The sequence below is a fragment of the Pistacia vera genome, unplaced genomic scaffold, assembly GCF_008641045.1.
Source record: "Pistacia vera cultivar Batoury unplaced genomic scaffold, PisVer_v2 Contig857, whole genome shotgun sequence".
Classification (NCBI taxonomy): Eukaryota; Viridiplantae; Streptophyta; class Magnoliopsida; order Sapindales; family Anacardiaceae; genus Pistacia; species Pistacia vera.
In genome coordinates, this window is record NW_022196731.1 from 528,672 (window position 1) to 547,871 (window position 19,200).

A 19,200-nucleotide genomic window follows, 5' to 3' on the forward strand; every position below is an offset into this window, starting at 1 on the left:
ACCAAATGTTTTCACATTTTTTAAATATTATTTTCAAAGAAACATGGATTGTGTTTTCATTTGTCGTATTCATTTTCAATATTTTCAAAAAACAGAATTTTATTTTATTTTTTTTTACAAATTTTCACAAATTCTTAAGAGAAACATCGTTAAATTTTTTTTTTTTTAAATAACAAGATCACAAGTTTCTAACCATTGAACATTATATGAATTAGTCAAATAATAATAATTACTAATACCAATCCAATAACTCTTTACACAGTGCATTTTTAGCTCAGATATAAACTGAAACTTTTATTAGAATAAATTCAAGATAAAAATTGGAATATAGTACGTTGTCACATAGAATTTTGACATCCAAAAACAAAACAAAGTGAAAGAATTTGATAACTCTTCACCAAAATTAATCTCCATGTTACAGTAATAAAAAAAACTACTGCGATTTGTTAATTCCTCTACAAGATACCTATAATTGCCAGGACCCCCATCTCCCAATTGTTCTTTACTTATCAAGGTTTCTCGAGGACTTACGCCTTGTCTCGCTGTCCAGTGGCAAAATTGGACTCTGCTGAACATACCAGCAAATTTATGCTGGAGTTGCACACACCTTCTTCCTTTGAGCCCATGCTTCCCCACCATCAACATTTCCTTGTTTGATGCCGAGGAGACCGACCCCAGAAATGATGGCATTCTTGGATATTAAGTATAAACCATTTTGATGATGACCTAGCGGCATCCTCAGATGGTCTGTTGCAAGCAGCCTTCAAAAGCTCATCTGATTGAACTAGTGGATCTGCTCTACACCTAGCCAAGCAAGCCTTGATCTTTCTCCTAATTGAACGTTTTAAAATCCTGCTTGGAACCGATGAGAAGTTAGACAACGAAAAGATCAACAGAAGTAGCTGGTAAATAAGATATCCAATTCGCCTGTTACAGCAGCCTAAAACTGGGTTTGTCAAAGCCTACTAAATAGTGAAATCAATTTGATAGATACCAAGCTCAAACCCAACAATCAAGCAATTCAGAGTATCTATCTACCCTAGCAAATTCAACCAACACACAAATAATTCTCACACAATCAGAAAAGAGATGAATAAATACGAAGATATTAGTATTGATTTCATGTAAGTAACCCAATCAACATAACTTCGATTCAACGGAAAATTAGAAAGCAAAACAGTAAAGGAAAAATGAAAATACCAAGGAAAACATAGCTTGCTACCTCCCAAATGACACTTTTCCACTTTTTAAGAAAATATCCTCTCTAATTCTCTCTCCCCCCTTTTATGCAATTCAGTCCCATACTGTATAATATAATTCACCCACTAATCACCCTCATGCTGCCATCTGTCCCGCTCACTTGCTTAGCACTCTTTTTGCTGCATTACCGATATTCCCCTGTTGTCCCCTCCTACGTCTCCTAATATAGACCACAGCAGGTGTTTCATCAATCAATTCCACTACTCAAGCGATTCCAAACCAAGTTGGGATTTCGCATCATTTTGTAAACAATTTAGCATTAATAACGGTAACCAAGAAAAAATCTAACTACATACTGTGTCCTTTAATTACCAAAGGGGTCAGAAATTTGATGAGGACTAATTCAAGTCTACAAATCTTAAGATACCTAGAAGGGAGTTTAATACTTAAAACCTTAGCTAAGAAGATAGATCGACATAGTTTCATACAAAACCCATTAATATCATGTCCAAAGAATAAAAAAATGAATCATTTCCCAAACACAGTGTTGTATATACAAATCTAATATAAGAGAAATTTGGAATGTCAAGAAAATTTTATCTATATTTATTACTATAGACATGCAAATATTGATGATCAGTTAGAGAGAGAGAGAGAGACCTCAAAGCTGTGCTCAAGAACAGCGTGACTCCAATAACATCAAAATGGTTGATCACTGCTCTATCAAATCCGCATAACAGCTGATATCTCAAGTTTGCATAAGGTCCAAGGAAAGCACCATAACCAAGCGCATTAATACTCACAGCTGCGATTGTCACGGATAACCTGTCAAAGAATTCGAAGGATGCCCAAACTTAAATAAAAATCTGACTGACATAAACGGTAAAGAAACAACTTCTAACTTTTCATTGTTTTACAAAAATGTGAACACTGCAACAAAAGAAAAAGAAAAAATTACTTTCAACGTTGATTGCCTTTCCTTCTTTTTACCAGCCAAAACATTTGACAAAGAACCTTGCACTGCTCCAGCAGTTAATACACAACTCTGCAGCCTTAAAGAAAAGGAAGTGGATTCTCTTTTGCAAGTCAAATTCTCTAAGTGGGTAACTCTTTTCAAATATATTGTTTGGGAGCTTCTGCAATGTATTTTGCAAATCAAACCGGAATTGTTTCTGTGAGAACGACAAGGGGCACGTGACCAAACAACAAAGCATTGCATGCCGATCCTGCAAGCACATTAATAAGGGCAAGATCCCATTCTTGATTTATCCTGCAATATCAAAAAAAAAAAAAAAAAAAAAAAAAAAACATTTATAGGTTCAATTACATATAAAACGGAAGCACACAAGCAAACGGGATAGTGTTACAAGAGAAACAAAAGAATACCTCTCCTTACGATTCTTGAACTCCCACCAAGCAGTGCAACCAATAGTAGCAGCCTGCTCTAAAAGAAGCTTATATAAAAAGGTAGGATCTGCAATCATCCTGTGGCAACAATAAGTATTACATAAGAAATCTGATGAGAAACCATAAATATACATTTAATTTAAATCTCATTACTGAACTGGAAAGGATACACATACACATAAACCTATGTTATAAATATTTTACATTTTGCATAAGAAAGATCACAATTCAGGACAGCAAAATCCACACCAGAGTACAAATGTATTATCGAAGAAACAAGTGTTCTTAGGACATAGCAAAGTTCACTGTTCTTGACTAAACAAAAGACTAATTGAAACTTTAATTCAGATTACAAGAATAGAATGAAAGAAATAATTTTCCAAGTTTTGTCAAAAAGTAAAACAAATTAATTCTGTTCCTAGACCAAGTTTTAATTGTTCGAACTTCAAACTATTCAGTCTTATCATTGATTCAAAACGCATCTTAGATTATCTAAAAACCAAAAGGAAAGAGAGAGAGGGATGGGGAGAGATAAGGAACAATTTAATAGATACTTCACATGAATAACTTGGTTGATTAAAAAGAAAATAATGTGAAGCAGAAAATTCACAAAGATGTTCAAGACGTAAGTCGTAATGCAATCCCGAAGAAAATACAGAAAATTATAAATAAATAGCTCTAGGAAACTATTCCAAATAATTCTAGGGCAAACTGAGACATTACCTGCCAATAAATGACCTAGAAATTCCTTCAGGAAGCGCTCTTGAAATAAATCTGGTAGTGGTTGGTCCAGCATTGCTAGGAAGTTTACCAATTGAGCGGAGCTGACTAATCCCTAGAAGCAATGTTAAAGAAAGTGTCTAGCCATAAGAGCCAACAGACAAATAATTAAATGATCGGAAAGAGACTACACCATTTCATAAGCTTGTCGGAAACCAGCAGGTAGATCCATCATTAGAGCTGGGCATTTGGGACGGGGCCCAAAAGCCTAGCTCCAAAAACCGGTCCTTGGGAGGATCAGTCCTAGGAGGCCTGGTCCCAAAACGGGACCAGGCCTAAGGAGGAGGGCCCGGTCCCAGGCCTGGGCCCAAACTTTTTTTTGTCTTTTATCAATTTAATCCTTTGTAAAATTACATTAAACCCCCTAAAATAAGTATAAATTTAAGGACTAACATAAAATTTTACAAAATTTATTAAAAAAAAAAATTAACTGTTGGCAGCCAACAGTAACTGACCAATGGTTACATTTATTATTTATATAATATAAGTTTTTTTTTTTTTTATTTTCCCCCCCACAACTACACTATAAATAACCCTAAAACCTTTAATTTTTTTCACACCAATCTCTCAATCTCTCATTCTTTCATTCTCTCAATCTCTCTACTCCAAATCTCCAATCAATTTCTCATTCAATTTATATTTATAATTTATTTATATTATTNATTGCTGATTGACCCAAATGACCCATATTCCTTACACAACACTGTCATTCTTCTCAGGTACCTCACAAAGCCAACAACAGCCCCAGGAATAGTACTTTTAGGCATAACTTCAATCCCATCTATTCCACTCTATTACTTGTCTATAAGCCATTCAGCATACAAGTTTACCTAATCATACGCTTCTAATCAACACTTAAAACCATTCCCCTACTAGCAGAGGGTTTTCCTAACAATTTTGATATCAATACTCTATAGATTAAGTACCCTGAAGCGGCAACTAAAATATAGCTACACAAACTTTCAAACAAATATTAGAAGATACACATCATGAACAACATAACAACTGTGAACTTTTAAAACCCCCCAACAACAACACCCCCAAAAAAAAAAAAAAAAAAAAAAGAGGTTGAAGTTTCAAACAGAATTCTAACAAAGAATTATAATATGCATTAGTCCTAGGTCATTATAAATGAGATAATTTTAAGGCAATGTGGAGGTCTATAAATTCCTAAAATGCTTTTACATTTAAAACATGGCTTCAATATAAACTTCCGTGTGCACATCCACCATGTAAACCTCCAAGAAAAGCCTTTTTAAAGTTATATTTTCAATGAAGTTATTACTGCTCACAAAACCTAATCCACAATATTAATGGTTGGTAATACTTGTGTCGGTGTTGTTTGAGTGCACTTTCCCTAAATTATAGAAAAACCATCCTTACAAAATATCTTCAACTTTAACAAATCCTCACAAGAAACATATCCCTAGATTTAAAATCCAGAATATATAAGTTTAATTTCATTAACCTGCCTTGAAATTTCTCTCTATCACAGAAAGAAAACCACTGAAAAATCTGAAGTAAACTTCCTACGGGAAACTTTAGACGTAAAAAAGTAAATCAATGGAAACCTCTGCATGGTCAATGAAATTATCCCAATTCGATTAATCAAATTACCCTAACACAACACTTCCTATGAACCCTAACACAACACTTCCTATGAAATTAACATACTTCAATCAACAATAAGTAATTAAGAGTTTAAAACAAACAAATTTAACCCGTAAAAATAAGAAATTTAGTGAGGTCCAGGTTTGGTTATCAGCCAAACTGAATTTCAATTTCACAACTGACCTCAGGGCTAGACTGCGATTGTTTCTGCGTCAAGTCGAGCTTCCCTTTCTCTAACGTAACCGCACCGAACGCACCGTACTGTCCTCCCTTCATAACCGGACCGAATTCAACACTTGAACTTGACGCCAAAGCACTCGGCGCAGTATAACACCTCTCCAAGCCAGCCACAGAACTCTCTCCGCCATCAACAACCGACGCCGAACACGTTACATTTAAATTCCTCCTCCGAAGCTTGACGGAAGTCGGCTGGCTCCCCGGTTGACTCGGACCGAGCCGAGGAATCGGCAAACTCGGCGGCGTTAACGACGATAAGGTTTTGGCGCTAGTAGGGAACATTATGTGAGACATGATTCGGTGTTTGGATACCGAGAAAACTTACTATCCTCGCGAGATAATTTTCCCGCAAAACTATATAGAGAGGGAAGATATTTAACCTCTTNGTTAAAAATTAAAATTAACTATTAATTTATTATTTTTTAAAATTAATTAAATTTTTAGAAACTTACTAATCAACCCCTAAAAAATACTAAAACCCCCCTATAAAATTTCGTTTTGCCCCAAAATATAAAAAAAAATTGAGGGGGGAAAATAAAATTTTCCAAACCCCATGGGACCAGTCCCGACCAGGCCTAAGGCCTGGTCTGGGTCCTGATTTTTCTCATGGGCCTGGGACAGGTCCCGGGCCCAGGCCTGGGCCCGCAAGGGACCGGTCCTTTGCCCAGGTATATCCATCATTGTCTTCTGCCATTCATTCAACACCGCTTCTAAGAATTTTCGATCAAAGAGCTCGCAGAAATTAAGTAAATTAGTGACATCTAGGAATTTAAGTTAAAAACATTTGAGCAGGAGAGATTTATTTATTTAAAAGGGAGAATTATTTGATCAACAAGTCTTTAGTAAGTCTAATTGGGCCTATAAGGGCTCCAACCTCTTCAAGAAGCATCCGCCTCTGGCAAAGTCCATTCTCATCTCCCTCACCACCATCATCAAAATCATCAAAGTATTCATCGCCATCACCATCACCATCACCATCATCATCACCTCCATCACCACCACCATGGTTGATTTTCTTTCCAATATTACCCAAACCTCCACCAACTGCAAGCTGTAACTTGAAATGAGTTAGCCACTTTGCTCAAACCGTTCAACTCACAAATTAATGTTGAAGGTCCAAGGATATGAATGCTACACCTAAGATATCGTGATAGAGCACCCGTCAAAAATGTTTACAAGAAGGGTAAATATGGGATTAAAAGGTGTTAGAGTTGGTTAACTCTAGATTTTAGGTACCAATTTTTAAAGTGCAGCGAACGTGATTACCGAGTTGATTAATGATTATCAAGTTAGGTATGAATCAACATACATAAGCAACAAAAGTAAATAGGTAGCATACAATCCATTAAATCTCTTAATTATGTCAATTACAAGTTACACAATATACTAACATACTTAGGAGATTACATAATATCAAGAGTATCTTAAGATTGACAAAATATTCTGGAAATCTCAACACTCCCCCTCAAGTTGGTGCGTAGATATCACACATGTCCAACTTGTCTAAAACTTGTGAGAATATACGTTTAAAGACAACCTTAGTAAGAATGTCAACCAATTGATTCTCTTATCGAATCTTGGGCAATTCAATAATCTTTTCATCCAGTTTTCTTTGATGAAAAATTGATCTACTTCAACATGTTTTGTACGATCATATTGAACTGGATTATAAGCAATATCAATGCTGCTTTATTGTCACAATATAACTAGATTAGTTGATAGCCCAAATCTTGCAAGAGAAACTGTAGCCATAAAGCTTCACAAATCCCAAGTGTCATTCCCCTAGATTCTACTTTCAGTGCTTGAGCATGCCACAACATTTTGTTTTTTGCTTCTCCATGTGACTAGATTACCTCCTAAAAAAGTGAAATAACTTGAAGTAGATCACATATCATCCACTGTTCTCGCCCAATCAACATCAATATATGCATTCACATTTTGGTAATCCGTATTTTTAGTAAATAGGATTCCCTTCCCAGGAGCATGTTTTAAGTATCTCAAAATACGTGTGACAACATTCATATGTTTTTCTCCAAGATTATGCACGAGCTGACTGACAATGCTCAATGCATAGGCAAGATCTGGCCTAATGTGTGACAAGTACATCAATCTTCACACAAGTCTCTGATATCTCCCTTTGTCAATTGGTACTTGATCAATCTTGATACATAATTTCAAGCCTTCTTCAATTGGTGTATTTGTTGGTTGACATGCTAACATACCAGTTTCCTATAGAACATCTAAGGCATACTTTCTTTGCGATAGAAGATACATTTGTTAGATTGAGACACTTTGATTCCAAGAAAATATTTCAAAGAACCTAGGTTTTCCATTTCAAATTCTTCTGACAAGTACTTTTGCAAAGCCTTTCTTTCTTTTGGATCATTTCCGATGACCACCATATCATCCGCATATACAATAATTGTGATGATCTTTCCTTGTTGTTTCTTTAGGAACAATGTGTGATCTGAATTGCTTTGATGGTAGCAAAAAAACTTCATAGCTTTTGTAAACCTCCCAAACCATGCCCTTGGAGATTGCTTCAACCCATATAGAGAATTCTTTAACTTACATAACTTTTTGGCTATGCTTTTCTGGTGAAATACACCTTGGTGGAGGACCCATATAGATCTCTTCTAACAATTCTCCATGTAGGAAAGCCTTCTTCACATCGAATTGTTGTAATGGCCAATCAAGGTTTGCAAGGAAAGATAAAAAAAACATTTACCGTGTTGATTTTAGCTACAAGTAAAAATGTCTCTATATAGTCTATCCCATGGATTTGGGTGTACCTTTTTGCTATTAGTCTAGCTTTCAATCTCTCAATTGTGCCATTAATTTTATATTTCATAGTGTAGACCCGTCAACATCCAACTGTCTTCTTTCCTGTGGACGATCAACAAGTTCCCAGGTTTTATTCTTCTATAATGATCTCATCTCTTCATTCATAGCAACTTTCTATTTTGGATCAAATAAGGCTTCTTACACACTGTTAGGAATAGATACAACAAATAATTGATTTACAAATGACAGATTTGATTCTAACAAACGATGGTTGGACACATAATGACTCATGGGGTATTTAACAGTACTAAATAGTTCAAGTTCGTATTTTGGTTTAAGGATCCCTCTAGTACTACACGATGGTAAACATTTCCTAATTGGTTCAGACTCAATTGGTTCAAACTCCAAATCAGGAACATTCTCAACAAGAGATGGTTGTGGCATGTCATGTATGAGGGATTCAGATGGATTTGGAATTACCTCTATATTTTCATCATCCACTTCATCTTCTTGTTGATCAAGATGTCTATTTTTTTAGTCATTGTCTTCCACATCTTGAATAGCATACTCAAGAGTCTAAATTGCTTCTTGACTTCTCCCTCTGAAGTTTGGATTCAGAAGAAAAATACATCAATTCTTCATGGAAAACAACATCCATCATCACAAATGTCTGTTGAGTTGGAGGATGATAACATCAATACCCTTGTTGATGAACATCATACCCAACAAAAACACATTTCAATGCAACATTGATGTTTATGGAGGTGAACAAAGGCGATACAGCCAAAAACATGAAGTGGTAAGTTCGGGACCTTTGGAGCATTCACTACTTTACCAAGAGCCTGAAAAGGTGTTAGGAACTCAATAGAACTAGAGGGTACCTGATTGATTAGTTAGGCTGCAGAAGTAAGTGTTTTGTCCTTAAAAAGATAATGGCATGTGAGCTTCTATTTATAAGGCATGAACAACCTCCAATAAGTATTGATTTTTTCGTTCAACAACACCATTTTGTTGGGGTGCGTTAGGACAAGTAGTCTGATGAATAATACCACATGTGGCCAAGTATTGCTGAAGATTCGAACTTTGATATTCTCCTCCATTGTCACTTCGGAGGACTTGAACTTGTGCATTATATTGTGTATGAACCATTTTGTGAAATCTCTGAAATATCAAATTAACCTCCCTTTGGGATTTCATTAGGCATACCCAAGTCATCCTTGTACAATCATCAATAAAAGTAACAAACCAAAGGGACCCACCTAAAGTAGTAACTTGTGATGGCCCCCATACATATGAATGCATAAGCATGAAATGACTTGGACTTTTGTTTAATGTTATTAGAAATGGGACTCAATGACTTTTTGATAGTTCACAAACATCACAATGAAAGGTATTGATATCATCATGTTTTTTCAAACAAACTTGGAAAAAGTTTCTTTAAGTAACTAAACGAAGCATGCCTAAGGTGCCGATGTCATAACTAGATGTCAAATTTCAATTTATCCCTTTTAGAGTAATCCATTGTCAAAGCCTGTTATAACATGGCAAAACTTTGTGACTCTAAATCCAAGTAATACAACTGCCCCTGTTTAATACCACAACAAATCGTCTGCTTTATTTGAATGCTTTTAAACTCATAAAATTCAGGCCAAAAAATCACTACACATGATAAGGTTTTAGTTATTTTGGAGACTGACAACAATTTATAATTCAAGGGTGGAACAACTAACACAGAATCTAAGTGTAAAGTATTTTTTAGGGTTAATGATCCTTCCCCAATGACTCGGGTGGACTCACCATTGGCAGTAGAAACAAATTTTTGTAAGGATGTTTTAAGATTAAAAACATGTCTAGAATCAAATGTCGTATGATTGGTAGCACTAGAATCAATTATCCATGCACTATTAGCAAGATGTACATATATGTAAAGACTTACCATTATTTCCAATAGTGGCTACAACTAATGAAGATTGTTTGGCATCTTCTTCCTTTTCCACAACAACAACAATAGAACTTCTCTTCTTCTTGTTGTTAGGCTTGCTGGGTTTTGTCTGTGCATGTTGACTCTCATTCTGAGCTACCATTGCTGAAGTTTCAACAAAGTTTGAAACCAAGTTTTTTTGTAGAATTTCTCCACACATTTTTGTGCCTTTGGCTTTGACTTTTTACTTTGACCTTTTTTTTTTACTCTGACTTTTTTTTTTTTAACTCTTTGACTTTTTTTTGAATGAGATAAAAAAATAAAAAAATAAAGCTTTAAAACACACACTCACGGGTTTTGAAACACAACTCACCATTTTGTTTCCCCTAAAACACAAACTTCACGGGTGTCTCTTCTCAACAGTGGATAGCTGTCGTTGTTCACTCCAGCAGATTAGCAATTTGCAGCAACTTTTCGGTTAGGCGATGGATTTGAGCGACAAGAGGATTTCCACAATTTGTTTGGGAGAAAAGGCAACGTTAATCTTGACCTAGTGGCATCACGATCTGGGTTTTGTAGTGTCAAGTCGACGGCATGGAACTTCGATTCTCTTCTTAGTGGTGATTGATCTATGAAGGTATAGATCAGCTACAGATCGATGTTGCCGGCTTTAGATTAGTGGTGTTTGGCTTCGAGATTTTGGATGGTGATGGAATTTTTCAGCGTTGATTTGAAGAATTGGGTTTTACAGTATGGGTTTGATGGTGTGGGTTTGGGATTCATTTGCTTGCGTTGATTGGGTGACTTTGTGATGTTAATTGTGAAAGAAAACAGAGGAAAATATTGAAGACTTATAGAGATAAAAAGAACTGCATTTATTCATTAGTTGAATATAGTCTTAAATAGAATTGTAAACAACGTGCATATCAGAAAAATAGGACCAATAAGTCTATGAATAACAAACTCTTCTATTGCTAAAATTCTCCTAAAGAATAGGTAATCAACTAAACAACTTCCTGTAGAATAGGACAACAACTATTTATTGAAAACAAACTTTAACACCCTCCCTTAAACTGGATGTCTTCAGACATCAATCTAGAAAACAAATATCTATTCCAGTACTTGTGCATCACATGCTTCCTTCATTGAATAGACTCCAAGCAAGTTCCGAAGCTTCATAAAGATTGCTGGCTTAAGAGGCTTTGTCATAATATCTGTAATTTGATCTTCACTTCTGTAGTAAACCACATCAATTACCTCATCTTTGCAGAGATCACGCAGAAAATGATACCGTACATCTATATGCTTGCTTCTATCATGAAAGACATGATTTTTTTGAGAGTTTGATTGCAAACATGTTATCACAATAAACTGTTGTTGGACCTTTTTTATCATAACCCAATACTTCATGTAATCTTCTTAGTCAAATTGCTTGACAAGTACAAGATGTTGTAGCAACGAGTTCAACTTCAGTTGTGGACAAAGTCACGATTGATTGTTTCTTAGATGACCATGAAATAGCTCCAGAGCCCATCATGAACACATAACTGGATGTACTTTTTCTGTCATCTACATCACCAGCATAGTCACTATCAGTAAAGCCATGTAAATCCAAAAACATAGATGACCTTGTTTTCTTTCTATACATCATGCCAAAATCAATTGTCCCTTTCAAATATTGAAAAATTCTCTTTGCTGTAGAGAGATGAAGCTCCGTTGGGCATTCCATATATTTGCTTATGAGAGACTTACTACATACATGATGTCTGGCCTGGTTGTAGTTAGATACATCAAACTCCCTACAATTTGCTTATAGAGAGTAGCATTCACTTTTTTCCCTTCAAAATTCTTCTTGAGCTTCACACTAGGATCTATTGGGGTGTTGACTAAGTTCCAATCTTTCATTTGAAATCTATCCAGAATTTCTTGAACATATTTCTCCTGTGTGAAAAATATGCCACTAGGTGATGGAACTACTTCAATGCCCAAAAAATAGTGCATTAATCCCAGGTCTGTCATATCAAATTATGTCATCATTGATCTCTTAAAATAAAAAATCATGTCCTGATCATTACCTGTGAAGATTAGATCATCCACATACAAGCACACTATAAATATCTTCCCTCTATTTCCAGTTTTATGAAAAAAAGTATGCTCATAAAGACATTTTTGAAAGCTTTCTCTCAGAAAATAAGACTTTATGTGACTGTATCAAGCTTTGGGCGCTTGTTTCATGAATCGATCCAATGTTAAAAATGCTACAGCACCATTCAAGCCATGACATGGTTTTATCATGCCGCGACGCGTAGCAGGAATACTTTGCACTGCGGCGTAAAACCAGCAACTCGCGCTTTGACGATGCATTCCTGCCGTGGCGTATTCTTCTTACGTCGTGGTGCAATCACACAATCTTATGATTTGGCATGCTACTTCATTGTTTTCATGCTTACGCTGCGGCCCAAATGCGTGCTTTTGCATTTGACAATGATTTCACGCTACGGCAAAGTTTTATTTCGCCATGGCTCAAATAGTGCGATTGCATGATCACGCTGCATAATCATGTCGTGGCGAGGTTTTATTTCGTTGTGGCTCAAATGCGCAATTACAGTCACTTGACATTTTCCCACAATTACGCCGCGGCAAAGTTTTATTTCGCCGTAGCGCATTTATGTAATCCTGGTTTATGAAACTCTACGCTGCGAGACAAATCGCAGTTTCTAGACTACTATTCGTGCACATATTACAAAAACGATCCAATGTGAATCATGTTCAGTTAAAAACAACTTTAATCCCTCCGCAAGTGCACGGGTCCCTATTGTAGTAAAATGCACAAGTAAGGGTCGATCCCACAGAGAGTTGAACTATCAATTAATCTAATACTGTGTAAAAACAACTAAAATAGTGAAATAAAGTGAGATAGTAAAAATATCCAACAATCCAATAAAATCTAAACTAACTAAAATTCAAATAAAAATAATAAAATTACTAAAATGACAACTAAGGTAAAAAAACAATATCCAAACAAGTGATCAACAATGAGAAATGGTCTAGTGTATCCAATTTCACCATTATTATCTTACTTTATGTTATTAATCTAACCGATGTTTATTGATCTAAATCTTAGGGTCGATACTTACCAAGGTAAGGTCGTGTCGTGGCCAACCTGATCAACATAGTGTTTTCATAATCCAAATTAGCTAGTGGCATGTAGCCTAGTCTAAATCACAAAAACCCATTATGCATAAATGTACCAAAACAAACTCAAACCAACTCACATCTGTTGAGGCATCGAACAGACATAAATCAATCATTCATCAGAGCAATCTGAGATTAGCTAGTGGTGTGTAGCCTAACCCTAACTCATATAGTCAATCAATCAACTATTAAACATGATCAAACATCAACTACAATCAAATATCAAGAGATATTCAAGATTAGCTAGTGGCGTGTAGCCTAACCTTGACTCATACAACCATTCAACCATAAATCAAAGGCAATCATGCAATAATAATTATTAATCAACTCAATAAACATAAATAAACGAAACTAAGATACCATTGGATCAATTAAACATTCGATTAAACAATAAACATAAAGTAGTCTAATTATATTACACTGGATACACAAGGAAAGAATTTAGCTACTCATGAATACAAGAAAACAAACCTTGATCTTACACTTACACATTTGGATCCAAAATCCACTCAAGATTATCAAGGATTTGTTAGAGTAGATGCCCTATAGCCAATCAATTATTGTAGAATTGACTCTTTGTAATAATGTTCATTAATCCATAAAAGGCATTTTATTCTATATCGTGCAAATCATTATTATTGCAATATGTTTAGATATATGTCCTTAGAATGGTAGAACCGTGACGAGGGTATCAAGTGTTTCAAATCTTGATAGTGAGAACCCTATGAGCACATATGGTAACCATTCTAGAAACGTCCGTAGCCCCAGTATTATTCTGAAGTAAGGGCACAGATAATATGATAAGGCTATAATAGTGTTGAATGACCTTGTCGAGAGGCAGTGACTGATCTCACTTGTCAAGGTTGTTTGGTGACAACTTGGTGCAACACATGGGTGCTTGCTGTAGGCGGATATACCACAGCAAGTTCACTGTACTGACCCACTAGAGGATTCCATATGGATGGTAACCCCAGTATCTATGGAACAAATCCTCTAACGAATGGTGATACATGTGATCCTTAGACTTGAGATCACCAGAGCGCCTTGTGCACTGATTGGTGCAGTTTGACACTAGCCTAACATAGTTCTATTCAGAGCTGTCAATACGGTGGTGATTGGTTGCATCAAGAGTGTATCAAGACTATGGTGGATTGACAGAGGATTCATCACTCTCGGGTACCGGAGAAGTTATCTCACGGTGCAATTCAGTATATGGCAGTGACACTAAAACTGTGGCCACAGTGGGATTGAGTTGTTGCCCTATCTGGTTTATAATACAGGTCATTGGTCTAGAAACTGAATACATAATATCGAGATTAACCGCAGGTTGACACTATTTCTATGCCTTCGTCTCGTCGAGATACAGTATGATGAAAGAAATGAATTGTACGGTAACCATATCGTTGACAGGTAGCTATTTTGCTGAATCCGAATCTTTCAAGTAACCATGATGCCTTGCTAGGGGCCAATCTTGGTCTGTGTATTAGTGAGACGGTTAATTGGTGTTAATCGTGGTACTATACACTGCCTGTATGATGAAGAGCCTATGGGTCACACACATAGAAGATAATTTAAGAGCCAAGAAGAAAGAAGGGCGTTTTCGTCTTTTTGGGCGAAAGGGTATTTTGGTAATTTCACAGTGCAATTTAACTTCACTGAACCACTTTAAAAGTTCTCTTTGTCATTTACTTTCTGGCATTTATTCACTCATTGTTGATTACCCGTAAACACGCCCACATTAGTTCTGATCCGACAAAGTCGATCGGATTTGTGGTTGGTGCAGATTTCTGTATCAATAGTTTTTATGTAAAGATGTTTTAAAACACCAAAAACCTTAAATGTATGCCTAATAAAAAATTATTATACCTTTAAACTTATATAAACAATAATCAAAAGCTAAGGTAATTAATTAGATATAAGTTAATGTATTAATTTGTCAAATGAATTATTTTTGGGCAGCAAATACAGTGGTACATAGTGACAAAAGTTTAGTCTTTAGTAATTGATTTTAATTTGTGACCTATAATATTTAAAATGAGGTTTGTATTTTTAATGAATAGGGACAAATTATGTGCTTCATAGTTTAATTAATAATAAATTGGTAATTAATTATACATCATTGAATTCCTAACATAATTTTAATAGCTATACAGGAAGGTCCAGGGCTCTTGTACTTTTGTATCTTGTTGAGACTTCCCATTTGGGGTCTCATTCCTTAATTCTTTAACAATTACCATTTAGCCAAAAAAAAAAAATATTATTATTATAGTATAAATTTTTAATAATGGGTAACTATGTAAACATATTTGCATACTTTATCAACTAAATTTTGATAGGATTAAGTAGTTAGTATGTAATGTTCTGAAACCCAGACCAAACTGATCGGTTTAACTGTCAAACTAAGAGCTGGAGCCTTCTCCGGGCCAAGTTATCAACTTCTACTGTTCAAGCAAACCCTAGATTTATGGACTATGATCAGCGAGTAGACAATGGCAAGTTGTTGGGGGTTTTGGAGGAGTGTCAGTGAGTTGAAATGTGGCGACAAAGGTGATTTCCGGTGAGTGAAATGACCGAAAAATGCAAAAGTCAGCGACCACCATAGTAGGTTGTTGCCAATGATTGATGGAGCGAACAAGGGAAGGATGGGATGTTTGGTAAGGAGGATGAAGGAAGTGATTTTCTAGTGATAGGGGCAGTTGTGACGCGGAAAATAAGCCTATTTAGCCGGGGTTGGTAATTGCACGCGGAGGTGTTTTCTAGGAAAAACCATTTGACTTTGAACCAGATGTTGAAGATATTTCTGGGGAATGGCTCAAAGGAAGAGTGGGATTGCATTTGGTGTCATCATCGCCAACTAATCAATTGCCGATTTGCATTTGGCAGATCATAGGGGGTGTGTTTGCTAGATTTCAAAATTAGTGACTATGCGTATTTTTCAAGGGTCTGTTTGCTAGATTTCAAATTGCTGAAACACCGGTTTGACCAACTGGTTGGATTCCGTCCCCTTAACTAGGTCAGGAGTCAACTAGGTTTCAGAACATTGGTTGTAGGGCAAAAATCTATATTGGACCTGATAGGCCCAATAGCAAAGGCTTAATGGCAAGGCCAACTCCCGTTGGTTTCAAGGCAAAGCCCCTCAGACAAACTGGTTTTATTCGAGTCCACAAAGTTATGGCCCCATGCCAGACCAATCAGTTGGCCTCATACCAGTCCCAATCCAATAGTTACTCATAAACCTGAATATTCGTTATTCAAATCCTACTTAGAACTAAAAGATAGTTTAATTCAAACTCAATTCTATCTTAAAGACTTAAAAATCTTACTTAATTAAAGATGGTTTAATTCAAACCCAATTCTACATGAACCCCAATTATACTTCTTATTGTTTATGTTCTTGAGTAATTATTTTAATGGTTTTTTCTAGCTTCTATTTTTTTTTTTTTTTGGAACTTTCAATTTCTATCTAAAATTTGTTTTGAAACGTAAGTGAAGGAAATGAAATGTGCAATTTTTTTAAATAAAATAAAAAATAGACTAAAAAATTTATGAATATATGAAATTTTAAAACTTTTAATGGAGGTTTTTTTTTTGTGGGGACAAAAAACGTATTTGTAGTGTCTTTCTACAAAAAGCCTTATTAGTTCTTTTGCTGAGTAAATGACTTTTCCTGCCCAAATAGGCCTAATGATACTTTCTCACCCACACACTTTTAAAATACCACATGACTACCCAAACGTTATAGCTCGTTAATAATTTCAGTTAAAACAATAATATTCATTGTGAAGATGAAAAATCCATTTATTTTCTTCTTCTCTCTCTTCTCTTTAACCTCCATCATGGTTGTTGGCTGGCACCGACAAATGGCTGATTCCAATGTCACTGTCGACCCAAACCCACCATATCACTCCCTTTGCCAACCAACTTAAACTTTCACCCCGCACCCAACTTCCGCTAATCGTGACCATTGCACTTCCTTTGGTTGGCATGTTTTCAAGCTATTCCAATCGAATGGCAACAACAATCCTTTCCAACCACACCATTGACTTCTCTGCCACCTTATAAAAACCCCAACATCTCCCACCAATATTACCACCGATCGCCGCACCTACCTATTATGTTTTTGCATAAACGTTGCCCTCTCCTCACATAGATCTTGCCGATTGCCTCAACGAAACTTCCCCAACCATCACCTTCAGCATTGCCAGCACCCCTCCAAAAATCCATTAACCCCCCTAACCTTTATTGCCCACCAACCGTCACAAAGAACTAGGTTCCTTTTCAAACCCACTAGTGGAGTGGGTTTTGGTTGGTTGGGGAATTTTATGAATAGTTTGCTAGCGGGTGTTAAGTGTTGTTTTAGGTCAATTAAGGGTTAGAAAATTGGGTGGGGATGGTGTAAAGTGCTAGAGTGGTTGTGTGGCGTGTGAAGGGATGGAAGCGATGGGAGGTGGAAGGTGGTTACGAACACTTGCAAAGGAAAGTTGCAAGCACGCATGCTCACAAGCTGGAAAGGGGCAAGTTGGTAGGGAATGGGAATTTTTACGAGTAAATGGTGGACGGCCAAAAAAAGATCGGCGATAGCAAACGAGGAGTGGGGAAAGCTGATTAGATGGTTGGTTTTGAAGAGAGGGTGAAGGATTCCAGTGGTGGTGGAGGGTGAATTTTTGGTTGCTAATCGATTGAAAACAAGCTTGAAAGATGGGTGTTCGCCAAAAAAAGTGACATTGTCAAGCGATTAGGGTGAAAATGGGTGCAATGTGGTCAATTATGAAAAGGGAGGTGAGGGGAAGATGATGCTAGTGACATTTTTTGAATACCTCGCTACCAGTGAGAAATTAGGTGTCGAAGTGAGAGGGGTCAACAATTGGTGGTGCAAATGGGGGGGGGTGAGGGGTTTTTAATGACCATCTGCCCTTCTTTGCAATGAAATTACCAATGGAATTGTGCTTTTAGTAGTAAAATGGTATTTTAAAAGTTCATGGATGGGAAAGGGTCATTAGGCCATTATTTAGGGGGGAAAAATTTGTTTACTCTGTTTTACTAGAAACGTTCAGAGCATTACTTATCATAAGAGCATCATCAAACCTGGCATATACCCATTTTTTATACACATTTAAATATTTAAAATTTATGATTTTATCTCATTTATTTTCATTTAGCTTTTTGTATCTTTTTTTTAATATATATTAATTTTTAATCAAATAAGTTATAGATTAAACGCAACATATCCTAGTGGATTTATCTAATTAAAATCAAAAGTAATATTCAGTATTGTTGACATAAAATACAATATATAATTCTTTAACCATTAAAAGAATACATTGAACATGAATGTAAAATAGATGGGACGAGTATGTTACTTTGTACTGTCTGTTGTGGATTTTCGCAAGTGTACAAAAGTGGCAAATAATAAAGTGTATAAAGCGGATATCGAATCAAGGGAATTACTATTATCAATTACCAATTAAAATACCCTATTACTTTGATCAATCCAAATTGTATCAAGGAAAACCTAAATTAAATAAAATTAACAATTGAAATTAAAAAGAGAACTGAAAAGAGAACAATTAAAACAAATCTTTGGGTTAAAACCAAATGACTAGACCTAGGGCATAGATTTCACAACAACTCTTATTCATATGTATGATCACTTATGCTATTATTAAGCTTTTCTACAGGTCAAAATCCCTAAATTTCAATAACTTTTTCCGAACAATTATCAAATTAACCCTAATTACTAACTGAATTATCTCTAATCAGATTTAAGCAATGGAGTCATTACCTTTATGGGTTTACCAAAACCACAAGTCGCGGTAACCTATCTCTAGCGTTCGTTCAACCCAGGTTTACTACCGAGTCAACTAAATATCATCTCTCGATCTCAACCTAGTCCATTAGTTCATTCAATTCTTGGGCCTAAGAATCAAAAGCATTAGGCATAATAGTAAAACTTAGAAAATTTTTTTAATAAAAATTAACATGCATAAATCAACACATCAAGAGATTGGGCTACATCTTAGCCCTAGAGAATAAATTAAGTTCATAATAAACATGAAAGAAAAACA

General features: G+C 35.8%; 1 long non-coding RNA gene and 1 pseudogene across 1 annotated transcript; both read right to left on the minus strand.

Moving 5' to 3' along the window:
• Window positions 1-281: 281 nt before the first annotated feature.
• LOC116118729 lies at window positions 282-1,273 on the minus strand. The gene is made up of 2 exons (XR_004126203.1): window positions 1,201-1,273; window positions 282-852 (listed from the first exon to the last, which is right to left on the minus strand). It is a non-coding gene; the product is annotated as an uncharacterized LOC116118729 (long non-coding RNA).
• Window positions 1,274-1,356: 83 nt separating this feature from the next.
• LOC116118718 lies at window positions 1,357-5,529 on the minus strand (annotated as a pseudogene).
• Between the last annotated feature and the right edge of the window lie 13,671 nt (window positions 5,530-19,200).